We start from the raw sequence: 26,912 nt of genomic DNA, 5'->3' as shown, positions 1-26,912 counted from the left end.
CTAAAATTTAAACTTAGAACTTTATCTCCAAATTTAATTCTTTTTATTTAATTAATTTTTCAATTAATTAAATATAATTAAATATTAAAGTGTCATAATAATTTCCATTAAATTAAATCATTAATTTAATCTTTTCAATTAAACTTAATTAATAGAAAATCATTAAGGACTCATAAACAATGTACCAAAATCCATCATAGCAAAACATATACAAAATCAAACTAAAGGGTTATAATCATGAATTAACGTCATTTGACACATTCGAAGGGTACTTAACTTGGATACTTGTCCTAATTATCAATTAGGACAAATGGCTAAAAGGGTTTAGGATTTGGACTTAAGATTTATCTCCCCTCTCTTACCATTGAGATAATGCAATAGGGTACGCTCATCCTGGCAATTTAGAGAAGTCGATACCTGGTACCTGCAACCTGCATAAAATTTACGCATATACAGACACAATATTCTAAGCTAAACAAGCAATGACAGGAAGTGGTGCATCATGTAGATCCCAACTAGCAGGTGACTATGACTCTCTTCCTTAACCACATCAAAAATGCCATACATAAAGAAAACAATCACACACACCATACACATGCAGTATGGGGTAAGTATCCATAAAAAGACACATGTGATAATAAACCATCTAACTAATCATCATCAACAACTAAAAAAACTATAATAATCATCATACACACATGAAATATAGAGTACCAAGTAACTTCATCATATAATAATCTGAATGTAATACAATATCTAATAATCTTAAAAAAATACTACTAATCATCAAACATAAAACTGGCCTCAAAGAGTTTGGCAATGATAGCAAAAAATTTAACTTAGGGGCAGGCATTATAGATATTGCATGGAGTAGATTAATGGAAAAAGGTCTAAGTCTTTATGTTGATGGTACAATTCCCAAACCCACTGATGCTACAACACTCATTGATTGGAAAACTAAAGACCAATAGGCTTTAGGAATTATAAGGAGTTTTGTACGTAGATATCTATTCTTCCATATTTCCAGATTCAAGGAAGCCAAACCTGCATGGGATAAACTTGAAGCATTGTATGGTAAGGTGGATGACGAAAAGGGATTCTAGATTGAGGATGATCTACTTCTATTGGATCCAAAAAAATTTGTGACACAATTCAAGTTTATATCAACAAAGCCAATGATTTTAGAGCACTACTTAAAGATTTTGGTAATCCCATGAAGGATGATAAGTTGATTCATCACATCTTGAAGAGGCTACCTTCAGAGTATTCTTCCTTTGTTTCAAGTTATAACACTCACAAGTTGACCATGGGAAGTGCTTTCCAAAAGCCTACATTTGATGCATTTGCAGAAATGTTGATTTTTGAATAATCTCACTGGATAGATATGAGACTTCTCACATCATCAAAGACCAAAGTATTGGTGGCTAGTGATGAGAACCACTCAAGTGAAGGAGGAAGAAGTTCTAACAACAACAACAAAAAGCAATGGAAGCAAAAATCACAATCTGAGACACAACAATCCTTCTCATAGCAAGGAAATTCTTCTTCCAACAAGAAGGGAAGTAATGAAAAGGACAAACATTTTTGCACATATTGCAAAAAGCTGAATCATGATGAGCATCATTACAAGATTAAGAGAATCAATTAGTCGAAAAAACTACTTAGGAAGAACAAAATTTAGTGTATGGTACTTCCAAGGATTCAACTCCACCAACTTCAAAGGGAAAAGGGCAAGGACTTATGGGGAATACAAGTTTTTCATCAGAATGGATTCTTGACTCAGGTGCCTCCTATCATATGGGTTCTTCAAAAGGAGACTTTCTTCATTGAAGCAATCATAGCTGCCGCACATCTTTGTGGGAGATGATACTAAAATGGAAGTTGAAGGGAAAGGATATGTAGAGAAGGAAAATGGGGAATTCAAAGATGTTCTCTATCTTCCAAACCTAAGCTCTAATCTCCTTTCAATTTACCATGTCACTCACCTTGGAGATGGCAATAAAGTTGAGTTCCTTCCAAATTCAGTGATAGTGAGTAGTCTAAAAGATGATTCATTGCTTACAATGGGGAAAGTCAATCATGACAAGAGGCTTTATTCCTTCTCCTACTTTGTGCCTAAGTCTCCTTCACAAGCCTTGTTAACTCAATCTAATTCACAAGGTCATCTTGCCTTCTACTATCTTCAACAACTTTGCTCAAAAAATATGGTCAAAGGTCTACCTAGAATCAACTTTTCTAAGGGTGAATGTTCATCATGTTTAGTGGATATGCATCTAGAGGAGAAGTTTGATAAACGAAAGTCTTCAAGAGCACCTATTATTCTTCAGTTGGTTCACATGGTTTTAGTAGGTCCTTTTATAGTGATGTTAGTTAGCCAGGGTCACTACATCCTTACTTTCATTGATGACTTTTCACGCTACACATGGGTCTACTTTCTTCATCATAAGAATGAAGTGGTTGATAAGCTTCAAGTCTTCAAGAGTCATGTTGAACATCAATAAAGGAAAGCCATCAAGGTTCTTTGGATGGAAAATAAAAGTAGATATGTGGATAGAAGACTTAAAGACTTTTGCAAACTTGAGGGAATTTATAATTAGAATCGGCCACCAGCATTTAGTTCGCACAAGACAGATGTTGCAACACTAAGGATATGAACTCTTAAGTCCATGGCAAGTTTCATGATACAAGCCAAGTCTCTTGATCAAACACTTGAAGTCGAAGCTATTAGTAGTACCAATCACATACTTAACAGGTCTCCTTATAATGCCTTAGATGGAAAGACTCCTTTTGAAGCATGGTGTAGTAGAAAACTAGTTTTGGAACACTTGAGAGTCTTTGGTTGTCCAACATGGGCAAACATATCTTTTAGGGAATGCAAGGCACCACCACCTAGGCCTTGTACTTTCATCAGATATGAAGATGGTTCTAAGGCATATAAACTTAAGGATCTTGAGACTCATGAGATCTTTGTGGAGAAGGATGTACACTTTGAGGAAAGTTCACCCAGCTTATCCTCTAATCCTCTCTACACTTCATACAGTGTGGAAATTGATAGTGACACCAATGATATTGCTTCAATAGATTAAAATATGTGGAGTTTTATCCACAGTTGCAGTGAGAGGTCATGACATCAGCATAGTCCACATGTATACATTGCCATAGTGATAGGTTCAACACAGTAGGGTACACCCTATCTTCTGGCTCTAGCAACAAGGGATGATTAAATAGCAAAAATTTTAGGTTTGTTTGTCAATTCATACATATGAGAATTGGGGGACATCATTGATGATATGTTTCTTCTCTTTGCTGAGGCAAATCCTTCTTCAATTGTTGCAAGGGCTCACTTTGACCTTCGTGTCCATTCTCTACATGATCAATCTTTATAGGTTGATTTGATTGTGGATCCTTATATATAGTAGTTGTATGAGGTATCTTTATCATTAGAGGAGACAAATAGTTATTTGGGATTGGTTCTACATTCATCCTTGTCAGATATGCATGTGTTCTTTTCAACAACATTGGAAGGGGCAACACTCTCTTTTTAGGGGAGGATTTTTCTCATGAGGTTTTCCCTCTTTCTCCACTTTATAGAGATTTCATTTCATTATGTACATGGGTACCTAACATGGCCTAGTAGTTGGGATCCATTATGCATTTCATCCTAGCTTTCATAAGCTTAAGGGCATTCCCCTAAGTTGCACTTATTGGGGGTTTTGGTGTAAATACGTATTTACAATTTACACTTAAGTTTACTTACGTTAATGCATTGTTTTATTATTATTGCATTATTTATTTGGTGAGGCACTTAGGATTTTGCATACTTTTATGAGTTTTCATGTTGACAACATAGAATTAAGCAATTGTAATTTAGCACATGGTGTCTACAAAATTATTTTGTGTGCTACACCTTTGTAGGCTTATCCTCTCATCATCATACTTACTCCTATGCTTAATGTAGAATAACCCACACTTGGTGGACATGTATATGGTTGTATGACATACCATGTTGTTGATTCCTATGCACTCTAGAAGCATTCTAGAGGCCTTTCTATGCAGGCACTCCTAGTGTACTTTCACATTGACTTGAATACATATCGATATTTTGATCATACTCTTTCTGGTCTATTGTTGTGTTTGTGCTTGAGTTCTTTGATCTTGGGTGAATTTTTCCCAAAGAAAATTAATACAAAACTTTATTAAATTTATGTTTTCTCTCCATAATTAATAACATTATTTAGAGTTTATTGTTAAAATAAAACTCCTAACTAATTATCATTAAATTTTTCAAAAATATAACTTTAATAAAATCTTTAAATTTGATTCTTTTTAAAATTAATTTCTTAATTAATTAAACATAATTAAATATCAAATTTATTTATAAAATTTCCATTAAATTAAATCATTAACTTATATTTTAATTTGGTTTAATTATGACAAAAAATCATCACATACCCACAAGACCAAAAAACGACAACTCAATTGAAGACTAAGGACAATATCAAATTCTAGGGTTAAAATCATGAATTCATGTCACATGACAAATTCAAAAAGCTGAACTAACTTAGATACTTTTTTTATTTTCCAGAAAAATTGCTTAGGGTTTAAGATTTAAACTCAAGAGTTATCTCCCCACATATACCATTAAAATACTGCAATAGGATATGCTCATCCTAGGAATTTAGGGAAGTCGATACTTGGTACTTGTAATTTGCATAAAATCCATGCATGTACAAACACATATATTCTAAGCTAAATAGGCAATGGCAGGAAGTGGTGCATCATGTAGATCCTGACTAGTAGGTGACTTCCCTTCCTTAACTATATCAGTAATGTCAAATATAAAGAAAATGTATACACACACACCATAAACATGCAACTATGGGGTAAGTATCCATAGAAACCGCATATACATCATTCCTCTAATTATCATCATGAAATAACTAAAATCATTATACAAACATACATCTATCATTATCAAAATAATCATGACATAACTGACTTAACTTAGTAACTCAACACACATATCAATTGAATATGAACTAAATTTAATCTAATCTGGCAACCATGTACCGATAATCATAAAACATGATCAGAAAAATGGCCTAAAAGAATTTGACAGTACAATAGAAAAGTAAATTAGGGGTAGGCATTACATCTAATTATGACAAAAAATAATCACATACCCACAAAATAAAAAAATGACAACTCAACTAAGAAGAAAGGACAATATCAAATTCTAGGGTTAAAATCATGAATTCATGACACTTTGCAAATTCAAAAATTTGATCTAACTTAAAGACTTGTCCTATTTTCTATGATAATTGGCTTAGGGTTTAGGATTTGAAATCAAGAGTTATCTCCTCTCTTATACCATTGAAATATTGCAATAAGGTACACTCATCTTATCAATTTAGGGAAGTTGATACCCACTACCTGCAATATGCATAAAATCTATGCATGTACAAACACATATATTCTAAACTAAATAGGCAATGGTAGGAAGTGGTGCATCATGTAGATCCTGACTAGTAGGTAACTATGAATCCCTTCCTTAACCACATCAGAAATGTCAAACATAAAAAAAATGTACACACTCACACCATACACATGCAAGTATGGGGTAAGTATCCATAGAAATTGCATATAAGCCATTCCTCTAATTAACATCGTGAAATAATTGAAATCACTGTATGAACATACATCTAGCATTATCCAAATAATCATGAAATAACTGAATTAACTTAGTAACTCAAGACACATATCAACTAAATATGAAATACATTTAATCTAATATGGTAACCAAGTACCGATAATCATAAAGCACAATCAAAAAATTGGCCTAAAAAAATTTGATAATACAACAGAAAAGTCAACTAGGGGTAGGCATTGCATCCACTCTGCTTAGACTTAGGCTTATGCCTAAAAGCCTACGAGAAGGATAAGACTAAACTAGGGGTAGGCAATACATCATGGCAATAAACTTGATTGCAGCCATATAATCCTATTATAACAACCCTTCCCACCTATCTTCCCCGTCAATCTCTAGTAGTATTACTTACAAATCCCCAAAAGTAATTGACAATAAGAAATAAAAAATGAAAATAATAACATCAAATAGTGCATTGTCTCAAAAGAAGATCCTGATCCTTCTTTGTTGTTTCTTCATCTTCTTTTTCTCCCCACCTTTTTTATTATCACAAGGTTGGCCATGTGGTCCATGCATAAAAACATTCCTTCCTCTCACATAACTACTCCATGCTTACCCAAGCTTGAAAGAAACTCTATGTAGAAATAGTATGTGTACCCTATGAAACCACAAAAAATTTGTACAATAACACCATCAATTGTGCCCTAAAAATATTGTAACCCTTGTCACATTTGAATGGTATAATTTTTGGCACCACTATTTTTGGGATGACTTCTTGGTAGCACTAAATTATACTACAAATGCAATCCCCTAGCCCATTTGTACAACACACCCATGAAAAACATTTATGCATGCCCTAGCCTATAGTTGTCTACCCATTCTCTTTACTCCCTTCAATTCCATCTAATTTTATCTAACCTCTTAGCATTTTGTACAATAGTTTTCCAAACAAGCAGAATATAAATCATTTTGATCAATACGTCAAGGTATTTGGTTGCATAGGAATATTAGTGCAACCTTCAATTCTTGTTGATACAATTGCAAAAAAAAATTTAAAAAAATCACCATCGAATGAGTTATTTATATCCAATATGGAAAATTCTCTAACCTCATTTCATAATTTCACTACAACAAGATTGGCATCCCACCCTTAAATCCATCGAGTCTTAGGAAATACCATTCTTGAACTGATTTCCAAAATTTAACTTATGTTCTTCATGTATGTACATGAAATTTTGGAATCTATCCATGTGGAAAGAAGAAAGAATAAGTATACAATTTTAATCCTTATAATCATTAATTATATTCCAAAAAATTCTAACTTTTCACTCATTTATTCAGAGTTATATGATGTACCTATGATTTTAGTTATATATATAATGAGCTCACATTTTTGTAGTTGCTTTGTGTCTGAACAAACATGCAAAATAATAACTGTCTCTTTAGTGGAGATCAATTTATCTCTAAAGTTGAGTCACATTCACTATTTATTTATTGTAGTGAGGGGTGGTTGGGAATTGTCTTAATTATTGACAATGCTCTTTATTGATCTGACTAGTTTTATGCTTAAATTAGTAATCTAGGTGTTGGACTAGCTTGTGCATCTTTAGACATTATAAAAAATGGATTATTTTTCTATTTGATGAAAAGGAGTAGTATTGACCTTGCTACTAATCCCAAGAAATTAGATTGGTTACAACAATTTAGTTATGGGAAATGGCAAAGTTTCCATCAATTTTTTTTCTATATTTGATTTTGGTAAAGAAACGTGCAATGAAAAGTAGTCTCACTTTTTTTAGTATTGAAATATTTACCCCTTATTTTGATAAATTGATGAAGTAGGTATCAACATTATCCATATTTTCTTGCATTTTTACCATTTCTAAACAATTTATTTTCAAACTTAATTGTACAAATTCCAAACTAGTTGCTTCATCTGGGTGAAACTCATTATGAATATAGACCTATTATAGATAAAAGAAGATCTCAATCCTTATTCATCTAATATCTTCTCTTGTAATGTTTTTTATCTCTTAAGTTGTTCGATTAGGAAGCCTCCTTGCAATCAAATCCCACTTGTAGAGCATTTTAAATGTTCATTAAAGAAGGGTAATTAGGGTTTCAAACCCATGTGAAGTTAAAGAAGTGATGTAGAGGTAACACAAAGGAATTTTATGGGCTCCCAATTCAACAAGAATTTATAAGAAAAATACAAGGACTTGCAAGGTTTGACCAAATGCACCAAAATCAAGGGTTTTTCAAAAAATAGTTATCTTGACTATGGTGCTAAAACAAGAAAATATATAACATAGATCACTTGTTGCACTAATGAGATTTAGTCTGTGCCCCAAAAAAATACAAAACAATTTATTAAGGCTTAGTCCATGCCATCTAATAAGACTCTTATGGATTCTCTACATCCCCACTTCTAAAGGTTAACTAGTGCAACATTCACTGAAACTACAGAGAACACAACACAAGTGTAGTAAAGAACATTCAACTATGGTAACATTAAAATTCTCATTGGGAGCCACTTTCTTTTTTAAAATTTTCATTTAAGGCATTTAAGGGATAGGATGTAACTGCATATTGTGAACGATTAGATGTTTCTCTAATGCTTCATCATAAAACTACATTTCTGTCTGGCAGCTTTCCTATTTAAAGCATAATGTAAATAAAGTTGCAATTTTTTAATATATTATTTATATCAATTCTAGACTACCTCGTATATGTAAAAAAAAATTTATACTATTGGGTTTGCTTGAATATCACAAATAAATTCATCTCTGAAAGGAGCAATCAAACAAGAATTAATTGTTTGACCTACTTAACTTCTTCTTGAATGATTCATCAATAGTTATGTTTGAGATTAGAACCATTTGGCTTGATTAATCTCCTGGAACTCTTACTCTATAGTTGTATCTGAGCTTTGAACCTCTCTCTAATTTACACATCATGATTTAATTTATTTCCTATCATGCCCAGATTCACACTGTATTCCAATTTCCACTTCTATATTTTATATAATGCAAATCATATACCCAGAAAGATGAAAATAGAAACCATAAAATGTGAACATGAAAAACTTAAGACATCACTAAACAATTCTGGTTCAACAGGGTTGGGTTAACTAGATCGATTAGCTATTGCTCTCTCTACTCCCACTGAAGCCACTAATAGCAAAACTCCTGCTGCCTCCCTTGCTTATGCCATTTCAATTGGTGCTGATACCTATGCTCTAGCTCCCACCTTCCCCGCATATAATACATATAATCCACTTGAAATTCAAAAATAGTTTAGGGTAAATAGAACCTCAAGATCTCTAGGAGGAAAGGGAATGAGTATGATCACAACTACCCATGCATTAGACAAAATTAAAAAGAAAACTTCTTTCCTCAACATTGACCAAAATAATTTGCTTTCAACAATTGACCTTGCTACAGGGAAAAATGAGAGATATATTGTCATAACCCCAATTCTAACTCTTAGCAGTCTTTTCCTTAGACTTCTAAATCTTCAGACCTTCTTAACAATCTTGAAAAATGTGAACAACAGGCTAGAATACAAAAAAATTGTTGGTAAAGCTTAGTTTTGAGATTCAATTTTTCAAAATCTTGTCTCTCACCTGTAAACCTACCTTTTAAAAGGATTATATATACTTTTTGAGATCATAGTAGTGGTTGACATGGTAGTCAACCAAAGAATCCTTGACATTGCCATAATCTATGAAAGAAAGAACAAAGAAGCCTCACAAAAATTAGTTATCTTCTTATTCATATGGTCAATATAGATTTTGCAAAGATTCTAATCTAAACTAATGATATTGAAAAGTGTAGTTCTAATTTATTTTTGAAATGTTTTACAATTTTGAAAGCCAATGTAAGTGATAGTTTGTTGATTGAAACTATATTTATATTTCATTCATTCATTTTATTAATTTTGTATAATACATCATATAGATATTTGTAAGTACAAAATATCCAACTTCCACTGAACCTGAAAACTAGCACTTAAACATCCCTCATAAATAAAATGTTACAATATCTCTCTTTATTTATCTCTAGGTATAAGAAATTTGGAGCATATAAAAAAAAAAAGTACTATCAATAGAACTACACATACCATACTCTCTATAAGATTTGAAGTTGTATCCTTTCTTTTAGATAAATTACTTATCAAACTTTGAAAATTGTAATATATCTTACAAGTAGAATTGCTACCAAACATCTTAGCTCTTTGTTACCTTGTCTCCAATTTTTTTCCAAATGCCACCCTCTCATTATTACCTTATCCTTATTCTAAAATATCTGATATCTTTTCCTACTATATTTTTAGAGATAATAGATAGGTAGTTTGGTAATGTTAAAATCCAATGGTTGATATTACTTGTTGGCTAGATTAATAATTTCTTTTCATTGTACAAACATGTTACATCTCAACTTTAAGATCCAAAATTCTATTGGTGTTAGATAATTTACATGTTTTCCACAACCTAGCTTTCTTTTTGTAACATAGTTTTACTTTTTGTATCCTAGCTTTCTTTTTGTAACATAGTTTTACCTTTTGTAACCTAGCTTTCTATTTGTAACATAGATTTATTTTTTGTTTCCATAGCATAGCTTAATTTACCAATTTGATAAGGATGAATATCAATGGAAAGAGTGTGCTATGGGAAAAGTGAAGATACTTAAGCACAAGGAGAGTGTTAAGGTTCATTTAGTCATGAGACAATCCAAGATATTGAAAATTAGTACCAACCATTCAAGTAAGTTCTTGAAGTTAAATTTTACATAGAACATTTTTGTGAATAGATATATTTCATTCATGATTGAATTATTTTTCTTGTAGTTTTTTTATCAATGTCATTGTAGGAGCATGGTGGTAGTGATAAATCCTGGGTCTAGTATGCAAGTAATTTCTCTAATGGGGAACTAAATGATGAACTCTTCTGTATCTGTTTGGGTTCTATGGAGAGTAAGTAGTCTATCTACCCACTTGCAATGAACTGTTGAATTCTGAATTAGATGCTTATTTATTGGCTTATTGACTAGTAAGATTGCTGGAAGTAGAATAAGAAAATGGACCCATAACTGCTCATCACAATAGGATTATCAGTAATGTATCACCTATACCAATTATACTGCCATTATTTTCCCACTAACAAAATTTTGTCGTCACTCTGACTTGTGTATATTTTTTTTCATGAGGAAGGTTGTCTTCAACTAGTAAATTTACAATTTATTTAGTATTTAGCTTTTGTAATTAATTAGTATTTACAAATCCATAAGAAACCCATTGGAGCTAGAAACCCTAAAAGCCTAGGGAATTCACTCTATTCTTGCTCACCAAATTAAAGTTATAGAAAATTGAAGCAGTAATTAGTGGTGTCATCTGCAACATGACTATTATTATTAGCCCTTACTTCTTGCATTCTATGTTTTGCCATAAATGACCAAATGAGGTTTGGACTTGTTCTCTTTGCAATATTGGGTATTAGCAATTTGTTAGTTGAAATGTTCAATATAATGGATATCAACAAATTACACTTTCTCTTCCCCAAATGTTGTGACTATCATCCCTATGGTTTCTATGGCTTAAATTATGAATTCTCTCATGCCCAAGGATGGTTGTTTCTCTCCCACCCTAACTTGCTTCCATTCAAGAATTGAGGAAGCATGTTTTATCTATTGAATTTCCTACTATGCAATTCTAAATGAATTGCTACTATCACTAAATTTTGATTTGTCTAAGTTTAAACTAAATATAGTAAATAATATTTTATTCTTTAGATGGCTTTTCAAATAAATTTATTAGAAATCAATAGTGCATGTTATTGATTGTGATTTATTTATGGATTCAACTGTGTAAGAATTTTCACATTGACTTTTCAGGTCACGGTCCACGATCCATCGTAAAAGTTCAAGTGCATTAGATAGCTCTTAAATTTTAGTTGAGAGGTATTATTTAATATAATTATTTAATAAATGAAATAAACATTTAAGAGAAATATGCTAGTTGTCTGCTTCTTGATGTGGATGATTGGAGCCCTGATAGTCAAATTCTATTTAGAAACAAACAGAATATTTAGCTTTGTTTTTGGAACACACTTAATAAGTTCCAATTCTAGTAAATATAGAACTTTCATAGCAACTAAATCTAAAGGATTTTCCATTGTCAAACTGGCTATTGGATCTTCTACTCAAACTATTATTTTGAGTACTCTCTCTAGTAATTCTAAATCTACTACTATATAAGGATGCTATTCTTTATCTTCATAAGATGGGTCTCATTATTTTAATATATGATGTATTTTTCCCTATCTCTACTTCAACTACCCTTAAGCTAATAACTCTACCACTATGGAATCTTTTCACTTGATAGACACCTTTCACTATTCAAGGTTTGTGTCTCTTCACCTAAGTGCTAGGACACTACCTTTGCTTCTCCTAAAATTTACTTACACATTATTCTACATCTCTAATCCATCCCCCAAAAACACTATCCTACCAATAAATGATCAATGCTATTGTTCCTATCTTATGATGATATTTTTTCTTTTTAAGTGTTTCAATCAACATACTTTCCCTACTTAGTGCTCAACTACTCCAAGGAATCCAATTTCCATTAACCGAAATATCATAGACTTTTCTAACTGTAAGGGAAACCCAACCTTTAGTAAAACATCCCTACTACTTTACCAAGGGTTTACTATTTAATATTATATTTCACCTTAGATACTTGTTTCTAACATAGTGTTGAGGATTTTTTGACATTGTCTCTCTATTCAAAATCAAATGTCTTAATTGAGCCCAAGCTTTTCACAAAGAAAAAAATACTTTTGATCCATAAATTCTAAAGACAATTCTCTAAATGTGAAAGGGTCCCCAAACCTTACTCTATTTAGGCTTGAATAACATTTTTTTGTTTCTCACTAACACTTTTCAAGTCTTACCCCCCTGCATTGATTTAAAAACCATTTAGAAGCCAACACCATGCCTTGAGCTATCTAGGAGGCTTAAAACATGTTGATGTTTAGGCAAGCACCACAAATTTTGTGCAACATTGTGCCACATTCTACTATGGTTTCCATTAGAACAAAGAAATTTCCTCAAAAAATAGGTGCAAGTTAAAATATGAGGATTGGTGGCCCATACAATTTATTTTCCAAATAATTATTTTAATATTATTTTTTTAGATAAAAGAGAAAAATGATAAAACAAATTTATTTTTCATTTAGTAGTGTTTTTTATTTTAAGCCTGTTATTTTCTTCATAGTTTATTTTTAACTTCTTAATTCAAGTAGAAATTGCATTGAAGCAACAACATGAGAAATTTGGTAAGTGAATCCCTATTTATTACTCAATATTTCTTGTGATCATGCTTTAGTTTCCATCTACAAAGAATAGATTAAGGTAAAGCACAAATTCAAGGTAAGGTTATGAATACCATTAACTAGAGTTGTAGAAAATAGAGTAAAACTTGAGTGCCAACGTCCATGGAAGCACAAGAAAAGCATCTAAGATATGACTTTTAGAAAAGCACTAAAAAACTATCAATAAATCTATATCATAGGTATAATGTCATATCCAACTTTCTATTTCCCAAAACCTTATGCCTATACCAATTTGGAAGCTATATACTATATATGGGCACCCATGAAAGCATACTCCCCATGTGTTTTAAGAGGGAGGCTATAGAATGGATATTGGCATATGCTAAGGCACATACATAGCTGTATTTTTTATAGTGTGATTACATATGTCTAAAAACTATTATCCAAGTTCTCTTATGTTCTATTCTGAACAAAGTTGGAGCTTTGGATATGAATAAGGTGTAATGATTTTATGTTGTTTTTGAGTTGTTACCATTTCAAGAAGTTTATAAACATTTGTATTATTATACATACCTTATTTAATGACATGCAATTTAATATTCTTAATATCGAATTGTACCATGCAAAGTTCTTAGAGATTTTTAAAGGGAAGAAGCTTGTATAGGAGGCTTTTTGATTTGTTAAATTGATTGAAAATCCAATGCTTAGTACTTTGAATACGCTTCTTACAGTATGTGCCAGTGTAGAAGATGTGGAAGGTAACTCTAAAATTTATTTTGTACATTAATTTCCTCTATATGGTTATCATGTGCCTCTATGAACTATGCTCTTTTTCAAATATTTCTTTATCATGTTGACATTTAGGTGCATTTCAAGTGTTACCCTTGGTCAAGAAAATGCGTTTAAAAGATGACTATCAGCTATTCACTGCATTGATACCAAGTTGTGCAAAAGGCAGCAAAATTGACATCATGTTCAAGGCAATCATAGATCCTCTTATCAATTGTCTACCTTGTAGTCAACTAGTTATGTCTATTAAACTATTCAAGTGATCTTGTATTTGGCTGTGAATCATTCTAATGCTTAGGTATTACAAGATATTCACTTTTTTTTGAATCCATTATCTAAGTATTCTAAATAATTGTGTTTGGTGTAGTCCTTTGCTATCCAACTAAAAATATTGCATAAGCCTATCCTTTTTTACAATTGATAAGAAAGTTTTATACTTGAATAAATTTATGACATAGAAGAGTCTATTATGGGTCAATAGTAGTCCTATTCTCCTTTTAGGAACACTATTTTGTTGTGTGATGGAAGTGGTGCACTCTCTTTGAATCACATGTTGTCTGCAAAAAATCTATAAAAATTGATTATATCCCCTTTCACCTAATATTTCAACTTCAGTATAGTGACCATTTTGTTTTTCAACTTCTCAAAATTCAACAAAATTATCAAAAACTAATAATTTTCAATCTAACAATATATTCAAGTTTCACATAAAAAATCATCAACAAAAGTGAGAAAACACTTTAATTTTTTTAAGAAAAAGTGTTATCACAAGATGCCACAAATTATTATGAATGGGTTATCAAATGCATTGAGAGGATGGATAAAGGACTAGGGATTAAAAATCTTAGAGACATGGAATTTTCAACAACAAAAAGTAAATTCCAATCAAAAGGATTCTCACCTAAGAAACATAAGGATATGAAGCTTTTCTGTAGGTGTGGCCAAAAAGAATAAATTGTAAGATGAGACTCAAAATGAGTTGCACATAAATAAGTAAGGCTTCAACTAAAAGGAGCCTTCAAGAATTGTGATGTAGAGGAAAGGACTGATTCAACACACACACTTACAATCTCCCTACCAAAGTAATTCAACTTGGGTGCATCCTAGTTGAAAACATAGGCATGTTGTTCCTTAGGTCTGATGAATGCATATTAGCCATACCTTTTTCAATCCAAACAATTATAGGCTTGTCAAGTCTTTCACCATACATTTGAGTCTTACAAATCATTAATCCTATTGATTTAATCAAAACAAAGAATTTTATCTCGAAACTCATATTCACTTAGGGTCTCATGGTTGTCACACTATAAAAATTAAACCAACAACCATTAAGAATTTGCACAAACAAGCATATCAAGAGCTCTCCTTTGGAAGGATAGTGTTGAACATCAAGCCAATCCTTCCCATCAATTTTTATGATATTCAAACTATAGGAAGTCAATTTATTGAAATAATATGCCCACTAGAAACCCTAGGCATGATTCAAGGAAGTCAACAGAAAAATGCTATAAATTGAGAAAATATTTATGAAATCACTTGAGACCAAAAGAATTAGATTCTTAAGACATATGGATAACTTTTCCAATTGTTTTCAAACATGCAACCTTCCTTATAGAGCTATGCAACATGTTTCTTTTGGACTGTTCATAGGAAAAAGTGTTTAAAAGAGCAACCCATGGTAAAAATGTTATATCTTACTCAAAACTCTATAAAAATGAATAAAACCAATTATTTGTAAGCTTAAAACCATATTCATCTTTTCCAATCATGTGCAGGTCTATGCCAGACCATAGAAGTCCAAAGAAGTCATGTTTTTAGACTACAAGATGCTAAAATAGTTGAAAAATAGTCCTTTCCAATGTAAGGAAAAAAATTTCTTCCCTTCAAACTCCAAAAGACTATTTTCTTTGAATGTTTAAATCCTTTTTACATCCAACACAATGTGGTTTCATCACATAACTGATTATTGGTAAAGATCTACATAGTTGCAACATTGTTGCATTTTTTTTAACTTTTCACTTGGCTATAGAATAGTTCTAATTAAGCAACTTTTGATACTATTAACACCTATCCATTTACTCTTTTACTTAGATGTAGTACAAATCTATGTAGTTAGTCAGTAACTATTATGATGTATGGAATTAGACATAGGATAATAAATTTAGTTTATTGGTGGAAATGGACACACCACTATAGCCTCAAAAACCAAACACAATATTTTTCTAGATACAATACTAGTAGAGGAAAAATACTCTACATCAAACAATATAAGTGTAGACACCTCAATCTGATTACATCAATAAGTAATTGTATTTAGTCATCTCCTAAGATATTATTGATTGAATATTTACTAATTAATTAATTAATTATCATCCCCTAGTTAATTAATTTATTTAATTAACTATAGTCCAATTGATAATATCAAATGATCGCCCAAAATCAATTTATCAATTAAATCCCTCTTCCCCTATTAAATTGAATAAATCATCAAATCTATTCAATTTAATTCCATATTCCCATTTTATTGAATAAATTATTTAATAAAATATCTAAAATCCTAAAAGCCTCCCTAAACCCTATCCTAACCCCTAATCCAACCCATCCACCCATACTAAACTCATTTAACCACCTAACTAACCCATCCCATCAACGCTAAATCACTCACCCTTAACCCCCCTTCTAAGCTAATCCTAAATCCTCTTCTAATCATGTGTACAATCATAAACATGGGTTAAGACTTGCTAACCCAAGCCAAAGTCAACAAATATCTTCTCCCTCACCCTCCAACATAAATTACCCTTACACATCTCTTACACCTCTCTTAATGACTCTTACAAAGAATTTATGGAGCCCTTATCTTGAGTCTCCTTTGTTGACCATCCACCTTCCCTTCGCTTCATCCAATCACCCTTTGACAAGTGTCACCTCCCCATTGGTGCTAAGCAAGCACAATCCATGTGCTCCTTTTTAAGTGCATCCAGACCCTCCCTCACCATCTCATCATCTTGACATCTTGGCCCTCCATTTCTCTACCCCTTGGCCTATAAATTTGAACCCTCTCCTTTCACTAAAAGGATCCATCTTTCATGCAAAGTTATCATGCTATTTTGAGAGCCTAAAAACTAACAAAATACCATTATAATGCTGAAATACCTCCATACCTCCATTATTGAAACCCCCATCCACACCCATATTTGATTATCACCCATCCACTTGGAGCTTGAGCACAACATGAGCATACGTCCCCTCTCATTAGGGACACAGCTTCGTCATCATGAGAAGTACTTGAGGAGTTTACCATCTTTGGTCTACTTTCCTCAATTTCGTCTTCTTTGGTCCTATCTTAAGTGTTTACTTGTTTTTAGTATTGAGAATGCTATTTATAGATTAGTGTTCATTTTACATTACTAAAACTAGGTGATATAATAAGTTCTAGATTATTCTAACAACTTCATACTGCTTCATGCAACCCTAGGCTCTAAAGCCAATGTGAAAAGTGCCATCTTGCTGAGAATTGGCCATTTAAATTTCAAACTCATGAGGTCTTGAATGGCCTATGAAAATCTTAAACATGTTTTTAGTTCCCTCTAGCTATACATTGTATAACCACTTAGACACATAAATATTAGGTACTAAAAATACAATCTCAACTACAAGGTAGAGGGTATAACTTAGGAGTAAATGACACTTAAGCTACAAAATTTGTCATGAATCTAACTATAAGTTAGTCCATAGATTGGTTCTCCAATGATGTAATAAAAATGATCTATTGATATGAAAATTAACATGAAATATGTTCAAATACATCACTGTACTGATGTCAAACTTTTCAGGCTTCAAATCAACACCGATGATTCTAGATGCATCTCTAATTCTGGTACCTTTTGTAACTTGCAATTACAAGTTAGAAAGAAAAAATATGAAATAGCTACAAAATTTTTAAATAAAATCCTTTATATTTGTCATTGGATGAAGATGTTAGAATCAAATGTAAGAAGAGTAAGTGAATTACAACCATGCCAACAATTCCTAGACCAAAAATAGCCATAGTGGAGCCTTTTTCTATATTGCCTACCTTCCAATGCCCACCTAACCTTGAAAAACAACAATAAAAGGGTATTTATTTATTCAAAACAATTGTGAAATATAAATTTTCATAACACACTATACTTGTATAGCAATGGGGATGTTCCAATTCTTCAGTCAAATACTACTAGTAAGGACTTATTCTATGGCATTTGAAAATTATAATTGTCTTAAACATTATAGCTATCCTCCAATTGAAAGAAGTTATCCACTACATAAAAAATGTAGTATCTTTACCCATTGTGACCCCAGAGAGAAGAAGAAATTTTTTATCAAGGGCAACCATTGGATCTATCTTGACAACAACATCAACTTCTAAAATAGTGTATTTGGTGAAGCTAGAAACACCCAAAAAATGGTATATAGGCTTCCCATTGATGTTGAATCCTGTACCATTGTCATTTACCATTTTTCATGCAATTTTACTCTCTAATCTAGACCATATATTTCTTTTTGTTTACTTGTAATCCCCACACGTAGTGCAATGCAGCATGAACACGAGTACCACCAGATCTCCCTACTCAACATCCTTCACATTTTCCCCACACTTTCCACTCTTCTGCACCATACAAACTCAAAATATTATCATTTTACAAAAAAATAGCATTATTTGATGCAAAAAAATAAAAATTTAAAGATAACAACATACCCAAATGCCTCGTTGCAAAAAATTTGAGGATACTTTGTGTGGTCCTGACAATTTTACATCATAAATTCACACTTAGCAATTGTCAAGGTGTGTTGAAAGAAAATGAGAAATGAGAAATAAAAAAGTAGCAACCTATTTATTACTGCAAAAATAGACATTAGTGTGACACAAAGAAGTGCATATGATTCTAATGTGAACTTGCAGAGCCTGCAGTGGATCCAACTGAATTTTCTTCATTACCAAAGCTTCTCTAGGTGCTCAACACATAGTAGCTTCAACAAATTCACCATTCATCGTATTTCTCTTTCAAAATCTCAATTATTGGATGTAAGATTAAAATTCAACCCTGAAAAATTCACCTTAAAGAACAACTTACCTTTACAAGTGATGACTTTTCCCTTGGAGTTTCCAACTGATCCATTCAAGGCTATCTAAAGTTGTTGATTGTGTAGCATAAACAATGAAAATGATACAGATTGTCAAGAAAATATGAAATTATTGTGTGTTGGATATAGTAACAAATGCCCTATTTTTGTTGTTATATTAGTTCTTCAACATGATTTATCTTATATTTTGAACATAATGCTATGACAAGATTGACATTGTTCTTTCCCATGATTATATCTATGTTGGTATTGAGAGGTAGGTTGGGGTTTGGAAGGTGAGAAAAATATAGAAAGGCTTATTTTGTAGTTGTCTTTGATCAAGGACCTGTTGGTATATATGTACTTCATTCACCCGATTATAACATATCCTCCCAATGGCCTAGAGCGAGGGACCTATAGTTGAAAGAGACCATCATGTATTTGGCAAGTGATAGGTCCTATTAGGCCTTTAGGATTCTTTGTAAGACTTCATATTTTTGGAAGATATTTTTTATCATTTATTTAGTTTAATGATTAAAAATAATTTGTGATCAATTAGAAAGACACCTCATTTGTTTTCAACTTCCACCAATTGATCTATCAGAATCTTGTAATGCAAGCTTTATGTCAAAAATAGTAAGGTGCTCATCATGTAATGTTGTTCCAAGAGAATCCTAATGGAAATATTTAGTCAAGTGACTTCCAGAAAGATTGCTCTTATAATCCTCAAGTGCATAGCATAGCCCACCCAATGCTAATAGCATGTGGACAACAACCAACAATATTGAAATCTATAACATGAAAATTCCAAGAGTGAAAACTATGCACATTTTCATAAATCATCAACATAGATAGTAGACCAATTAAAGAAAAAATATTCAATACATAATTTCACAAGGAAGTAAGAAAACATATTGGATGGATTTTCCTTCTTATGTTTCTTTTCCAATTCCTTAGCTTCGATGATTGTATGAATTTTCTAAGCGATGACTATAGTGTACTTGGGGAAATTACCAACCCAATGTTTTGGAATTGAACATAATGATCTTATGAAAATTATCAAGATCATATATGTTAATCACACCATCAGAACCTACCACACCAATCCCTTTAAATTCACCTTTTTGGACCAAATGATAATGATGGGGACACAACCCAAGAACAGAATGGACACAACAGAAAAGGGGAAAATTATATTAACTGAGAAAATAAGCTAGTACAAATAGTACAGAGAAAATAAACTTCAAAACATGCCCTAAGGGCTTACAATAGCATAAATCTGGAGATAATTTCTCCTTTCAGTACCTCCTCTCAAACTCCACTTCGAACTGCCTTTTACAATGTCAAAAATCTCCTTAAATAGATCCCGAAGGGTTAAGGACTAGGAGTAAATTCTAGAAAGTGCTAGTAGGCATCCAACAACCAAATAGAAGGTTCCGGAAGCTACGGTAGAAGTCAGTGCAAATCTAGAAGAATCCAGAAATGGTAACCGAACTTCCGGGAGGCATAACTTTTGAACCGTAGCTCCGATTGAAGAACCGTTTACATTTTTGAAAAGCTCTCGAAGTGCTCTATAGCCCTATGGACAAGCTTAGCTTGTCCCCCATTATTTGGCCCTTTTCCAGGTCATTCAATGCCCCTAACCTAACTTTGAAGCATTCTTAGGAGGTCTCCAAAACCCAAAAAACTGTAATAACTTTCAAACTGTGGGGCCTATTGACCTGATTCTTTTTTTGGAATGCTCTAAATCATGATTACATTCATCTGGCCAATTTACACCTTCTAGTTTACCAAAATGATGGCCCAATTACATGCTCCTATTTTTTCAAGATTTTCTAGCACACTGATAGTGGAACTGTGAGAGTTGGAACCTTTATTTGACCCAAATGGGTATCCAAAAATGAAAACACATGCAACAGAAACTAAGTCTAAGTATATTTTTTTGGTGACACAGGATTGCCCTTATACCTCTGGATGCTCTTGCGTCAAATAAATAATGGCACACCTAGTGTCACACACTAATAAATCCACTTTCAAGTAGCTTATGGAATGTCTATAGATTGGGGTTATTCAAACCAAGTTCTCAAGAAATAAGTGTATACAATTTGATTTTAATGTTATCCTTTAGATAAACTTTAATATTATAATTCTAAAAATAGATAAATGGAAATACAATGTTTCTTGTTATTTATTTTCTTATCAAACCCTCCAGCCAAATGTAACTAGCTAGAACAAAGTCTAGAGCGATAAGTCTTCAAATGGGAAAATTTCTTCTTTGTCAATTTTGTATACCATGGTAAATAACTTGCATTTTATCTAGTTGTTTGACATGATTTAAAAAAAGAAAAAAAAAATGAAAAATGGCCACATTCTAAAGCATGAGCAATTCATATGGCTAGTATCATGGTCTTAAGAAAATTTATGTGATAAAATTCAAGATCTAATTGAGTGAATCTCAAGGGCATGTGTGGAGAATATGAAAGCATAGGAAAGGCACATGAACTTGCTTATGAAAGCATAGGCAAGTACCTATTTGGGATAGGCTCTAGCTATGAAGACCTTAGGTTTCAAACCTACATAACATGTCACAATTAGATACAAATGATTTTCACATCTCACGCAAGATCATATCCAATCCAAGAAATAGATAATAACAAGAATTTTATCCATGTCAAAGATACCATTATGTCCTCCTCTAGTTCAATGTAGCCTAGTAGGAGTTTTTGTCAAGACTAGGGTGCTCCATTTAGAATTAAAATGATGCCTTTATTAGTTCCTGCCATGTCATGGCAAAGAACTAATGCTTAGGGCTAGGACATAAACTATTATTAATCGTTTCTTAGAAAAACAATACCATTTTCTTATTTTACTACAATTATAATGATATCCATTTCCTCAATTAAAAGATGCTTGATATATAGTGGTTCCCTCTATGATTTGAATAATGTCATATTTCTTTTGGCTAGCTTATAGGCTTGCCCAAGTTTCTATGCAAGAGAAGGTGAAAATATCATAACTCCTTTGTTGGGACTAACATTTTTGCTAGTGGGATAAACAATTGTTGAATTGGTAGGAGGCCATCAAATTTATATATTGCAGAGAGCATTTAGGTTCTCTTTAGCACATGTAGGATTAACAGTTGGATTCTTTGCATATTTTCCTTCCATGTAGGTGAGTCATGTGCTTAGCTCTATAGGCTCCCTTGCTTGATTGAGGTGACAGGTAAATCAACCACAATGAAAGAGAATAGAATGTATTGATTCCCTTGGAAACTATTTGATAGGATAGGGAGGTCATGCATGTGTTAGAAAAGAAACATATTTCTATAGAATCTTCTTCCTAGAAGTTCAAGAGACTACAAAGATTGTAGCTCATAAGATTTAGGATGTCTTGTATAGGTCAGCCAAGTATGCAACCAAGTGTCATTTCATTCCCTAGAGTTATTGAAGAATACCTATCTGAATCTACGATTTTCATTTTCCCTAGTTGTTGATTTATAAAGATAAATTTGCTAGAGGAGATTACTATAAATGTTTCACAAAAGAGATGGTGTCTAGATATAGATGTCTTAATAGGATTTTTTGGTAGAGTTGTGACTGTAATAGCTTCTTCTCAACACCCATGGAAGACATTTTCTTAAATTCTTTGATACAATGGTATTATCATTGTTCATATTCAACCCTTTTCTCTTTTCCAGCTCCCTTTCAGTCTTTTATTTCAATTACATTTGAAGTTCTAAAAGGTTCTTATTGTATTAATTTCTAAGAGATATGGCTTCAAATTTTCTTCCTTGTGCTTATGGAACCAAACAAAATCTCATAATCTTGAACCTCGACCATATGCCAGTCTTCAAATTTATTTTTTTCCATTCTGCTATCTCTATTTCTATGTAATTTATATTCCTTTGTAGCACTAATAGAAAATTTACCTTCTAAATATTTTTGGACACACCCACTGGTTTATATTTTATATATCTTGAAACAATTTGATCTCGTACTTTTTGTAATAGTTTTAGATTTGACATGTGTAGGATGAGGTTAGCACTTATAGAATGATGGCCTAAAATGGAAAAGAAAATACTTCTCCACGAGCTCTGTGAACAGTAGGGATAGAGTCCTTGGTATGATAACTTCAGATGACTAGTAAGTGATATGAAGCCATTGATTAAAAATGGAGTCTAAGGCATTACAATAAATCCTATGGTACTGCCAAAATAACATCTTAAACCTTTTTTTTTATGTAGTTAACAGTTTCTATCACTGGTCTTTAATTCAACTTATCTTCTGCATTTGTTTAATTAAAAGAGGAGACAACAGAGAATACTAAAAGTGAAATTACAAATTCATTTTCTTGAAAAAAAGGAAATGAGCAACAAATTAATTTGCTAGATAATTAATAGTCTCATTCTCGAGATATGGTGTTGTGTGTTACACAAGAAACTAGAGCACATATGGAGAAGTCTATGGAAACCAAGAAAACAAATCATTCAAATCCACAAAAATTTTCAAGGAAAAGAATATTTCTAAACTTCCTAATCACATAATAACAACCTACTCACCTTTCTATAAAAAGGTTTTAAATTACTTGAAACCTTAAAATCTAAGAAAAAAATCTTCTTTCAGCTATATGTACAAAATTCTTACTATAAAGCTACTTTGCTTGCTTTGTACTAGAAAAATAATTGAGTTCTCTTTCATTATTTCTAGTAAAAAATAATAATTTAGGATTCTCTTGCATTATTTTCCTTGGATGGAAGAAAACCAAATACTCTCTCTCCTTTAAGCTTTTGTAAAGTCCATTTCTAAAATCTATGTGACTACTTCTTGGGCTTTCTTTTACACTTGACTAGATGTTATCTATTTTGGGAGCGTCTTATTTTAAGTACACTTATCATCTAATATTTCTATATGTCTTCATTATATCCCTAGGATTCCCTTTCATAATAAACTTATAAATCTATGAAATTGTAAATAGGTGAGATGTTTTGTAATTTCTATAGATTTGATTCTTACTTGAAATTTACAAATGTATTTGTTGTCCTAATTGAATGAACTTCAAATTGATAGAGAATATAAATTATCATGTGTTGGAATTGGTGTTTTTTAATTGTAGGAAGCTTAACCATATTGGACTTTCATTAAAAAAAATGATAAAAGAAGAAACATCAACTATAGAAGATTGAAACAAAGAGCTCTAACCTAGAAACTTTGTTGTCAGGAAAACTAGCTAGAAATGGCACTTGGAAAACATTCTCTACTTCTTTTGCCTAAAACCAATTACATGTTGGAAATCTGATTGAAAAGCTTATTGTTGTTGAAGATCAAAGAGGGATATTGTTGTAAAATATTATTTTCAATCATTGTTTTTCCATTGATGTCAAACCTTCTATATGAAGGGATGATATTTGCTTACAAGATCCATGCACTATGACTCAATTGATTGATGAAGAGGATTTGATCAACAAGATGTAACAAGAGCACCTAAAGGAAGGGTTGAGTTATGATATTGTAATGAAGTGCAAGAATTAGTTAAGACAATGGTCAAGTAATGTATTGATGACATACTCAAAGATATAGAGGTTGGTCACACTTAGATACATTGGAAGAAGAAGTTGTAATAGGGTTGACTGCAAAGCTTTAACTTTGATCATCAGAAGGTGTTGAGCAAGTTAGTTGAAGCTGAGAAAATTCTTAATAGAAGTTGAGTAACAAAAGTTTTAGTTAGTGCCAAGTAAAAGATCATGTACCGAGCATCAGAAAAAAAATTAGTTAGTGCTGAGTGATCTTCAAGTGTCGAGCATCAGAAAAAAATTTAGTTAGTGCTGAGTGATCTTCAGCTGCTGAGCATCAAGAAAAACATAGTTGATGCTGAGTAACACAGTATGTGCCAAGCACTAGTATTTCAATAGTGCTAAGCTGCTGCATTATTTCAAATGATGAAGATTTTCCAAATCTGAGCTAACATAGTGGTTGCATTGAATTTTGTGAACAAGTTGGAAGATAAGGATGGTGAGTTGTTGGCACAGAATCTTATGTAAACCATTTTTGGGTGAATTCTAAAGGATTAATCAAGAAGTTTCTAGAGAAAACAAAATATGGGATAGATACAATGTATCCTACCTAATCCATGCAAATTGAAATTGAAAAATGGAAGAATTGAGCAGGAAAAGGAACTTCAAGACTTCTATTTAAGAAGTCATATACCAAGAAGCAAGAAGCTGCTAATCCTATTGCTACAAAAGTGCCAAAATCTACGAAGTGATTGAAAGGAGAAGGAAGAGCACAGAGGCTCTACTTCTACAAGTGGTCATGAAGAGATGATTGCACTGGTACATTGAGTATGGAGAATCAAAAAGCCAAAGCTTGAAAGAAAAGGCAAGCAGTTAAGAGTTGTAGAGATAGAAGGCCAGGCGAGGATATGAGTTGAGAAGTGATCTAAAATCTGCAAGATAAGTTGTATATTTTAGTCAGGTCAAGATTTTCTAATACTTTCTAGCTATTGTATTAGATCTAAAAATCCTATGGACTTAGGTTGGCCTAACAACCATTTTTAAATCCTTTAATAGGGTGGCATTCCAAGTGAATGTTCTAAAGTCCTTTTACCAGGCCCACTTGCAATAGGGTGGTTAAATCCTCCAATGAGGTCACATTTAACAATGTGTTTTGTAAGCCTTTAACAGGGCAGGCCTTTCATAGGGCATCATTTCAGAAGGGTGAGAATTGAGTAGCATGTTACTGGTGGTTTTTCCCAAATTGGGTTTCCATGTAAATTACTGTGTCATGTGTTGATTTCCTATGTGTTGCACTTGCATGTTGATTTACAATAACTTGCTAATTAGAAAAGTTAAAGTTTGCATGAATGAATGATTGAATGGATTTATTGCACTCAGGAGAAAAGTGTACAAGGGACATCTGGACCTTGAATAATTGATTCACCCCCCACCCCCCCCCCCCCCCCCACCCCTCTTAGTTATTTTAAAGCAATTCTAACAATCGGTATCAGAGGATTCTGCTAATTCAATTTCAAGATACTAGAAGTAGGAAGATCAAGATGTCCAAGAGAGAATTTCCCAAGCTTAACAAAGATAGCTTTGATGCATGGAAGAGTTTGATGAAGTTGCACCTTGGATCAATAGGTGACTATGCACAAACATCAATTGGAACAAAACATGTAACTCCAGCAGGACCTCTTACTGTGGATGATTTGAACAAAAAGAAGGAGCACAATCAAGCAATGTTGGAGATTGCCTCTGCACTTAGCTATGCCGAATATGATGATGTAAAAGACTATGACACTGCATTCAAGATGTGGAAAACTCTATTAGAAATCTATGGACGAGATTAGAATGTCCAAAGAGCAAAAAGAGAAATCCTACGAGGGAAGTTTGATGACATGAAGATGGAGGAAGGTGAGAATGTTGCTCAATATGCTACAAGAATAAAAGAAGTAGTGATTGCAATAAGGAGTCTAGGTGGTCAACTGGAAGAAGAAACATCCATTAGCAAATAGTTGAGAACTCTTCTTCCTATCTATGCCATAAGAGTTTCAGCCATTCAAGAGCTGAGGTGTGTACAAGGGAACACAGTAAATTTTGAAGGAATAGTTGGAAGACTGACTACATTTGAGCTATCCAATTTTGACAATTACAAACCTGAGAACCTTGAATCTTCTTTCAAGGCCAAAATGATAATAAAAGATATTAAGGAGGACACATCAAGCAAAAGAAGAAGAAAAGGAAAACATGCATCTAGTGATAGCAGCATAGATGAGGAAGATGTGGAATAGTTAGAAGCACTACTGGCCAGGAGATTTCATAGAGGTAAAGGTAAATTCAAAGGTAAGCTTCATATCATATGTTTCATTTGTAATGAAGTAGGCCATATAGCTGCAAGATGCCCACATAAGAAAAACTTTAAAGAAGGAAGCAAGTGCAGGAACAAAAGAGAAGATGATAACAAAGAGAAAGGCAAGAGATGATGCATTGTTGAAGAAGATTCTGATGAAAATGATGATAAAGTAATCTATGTAGCCATGAAGGATGAA

This window comes from Cupressus sempervirens, chromosome 8 (assembly GCF_028749045.1).
Source record: "Cupressus sempervirens isolate cs-2001-9-10 chromosome 8, ASM2874904v1, whole genome shotgun sequence".
In the NCBI taxonomy this organism is placed as follows: Eukaryota; Viridiplantae; Streptophyta; class Pinopsida; order Cupressales; family Cupressaceae; genus Cupressus; species Cupressus sempervirens.
The sequence above is the reverse complement of the archived record's forward strand: the minus strand, read 5'-3'. Positions refer to the sequence as shown.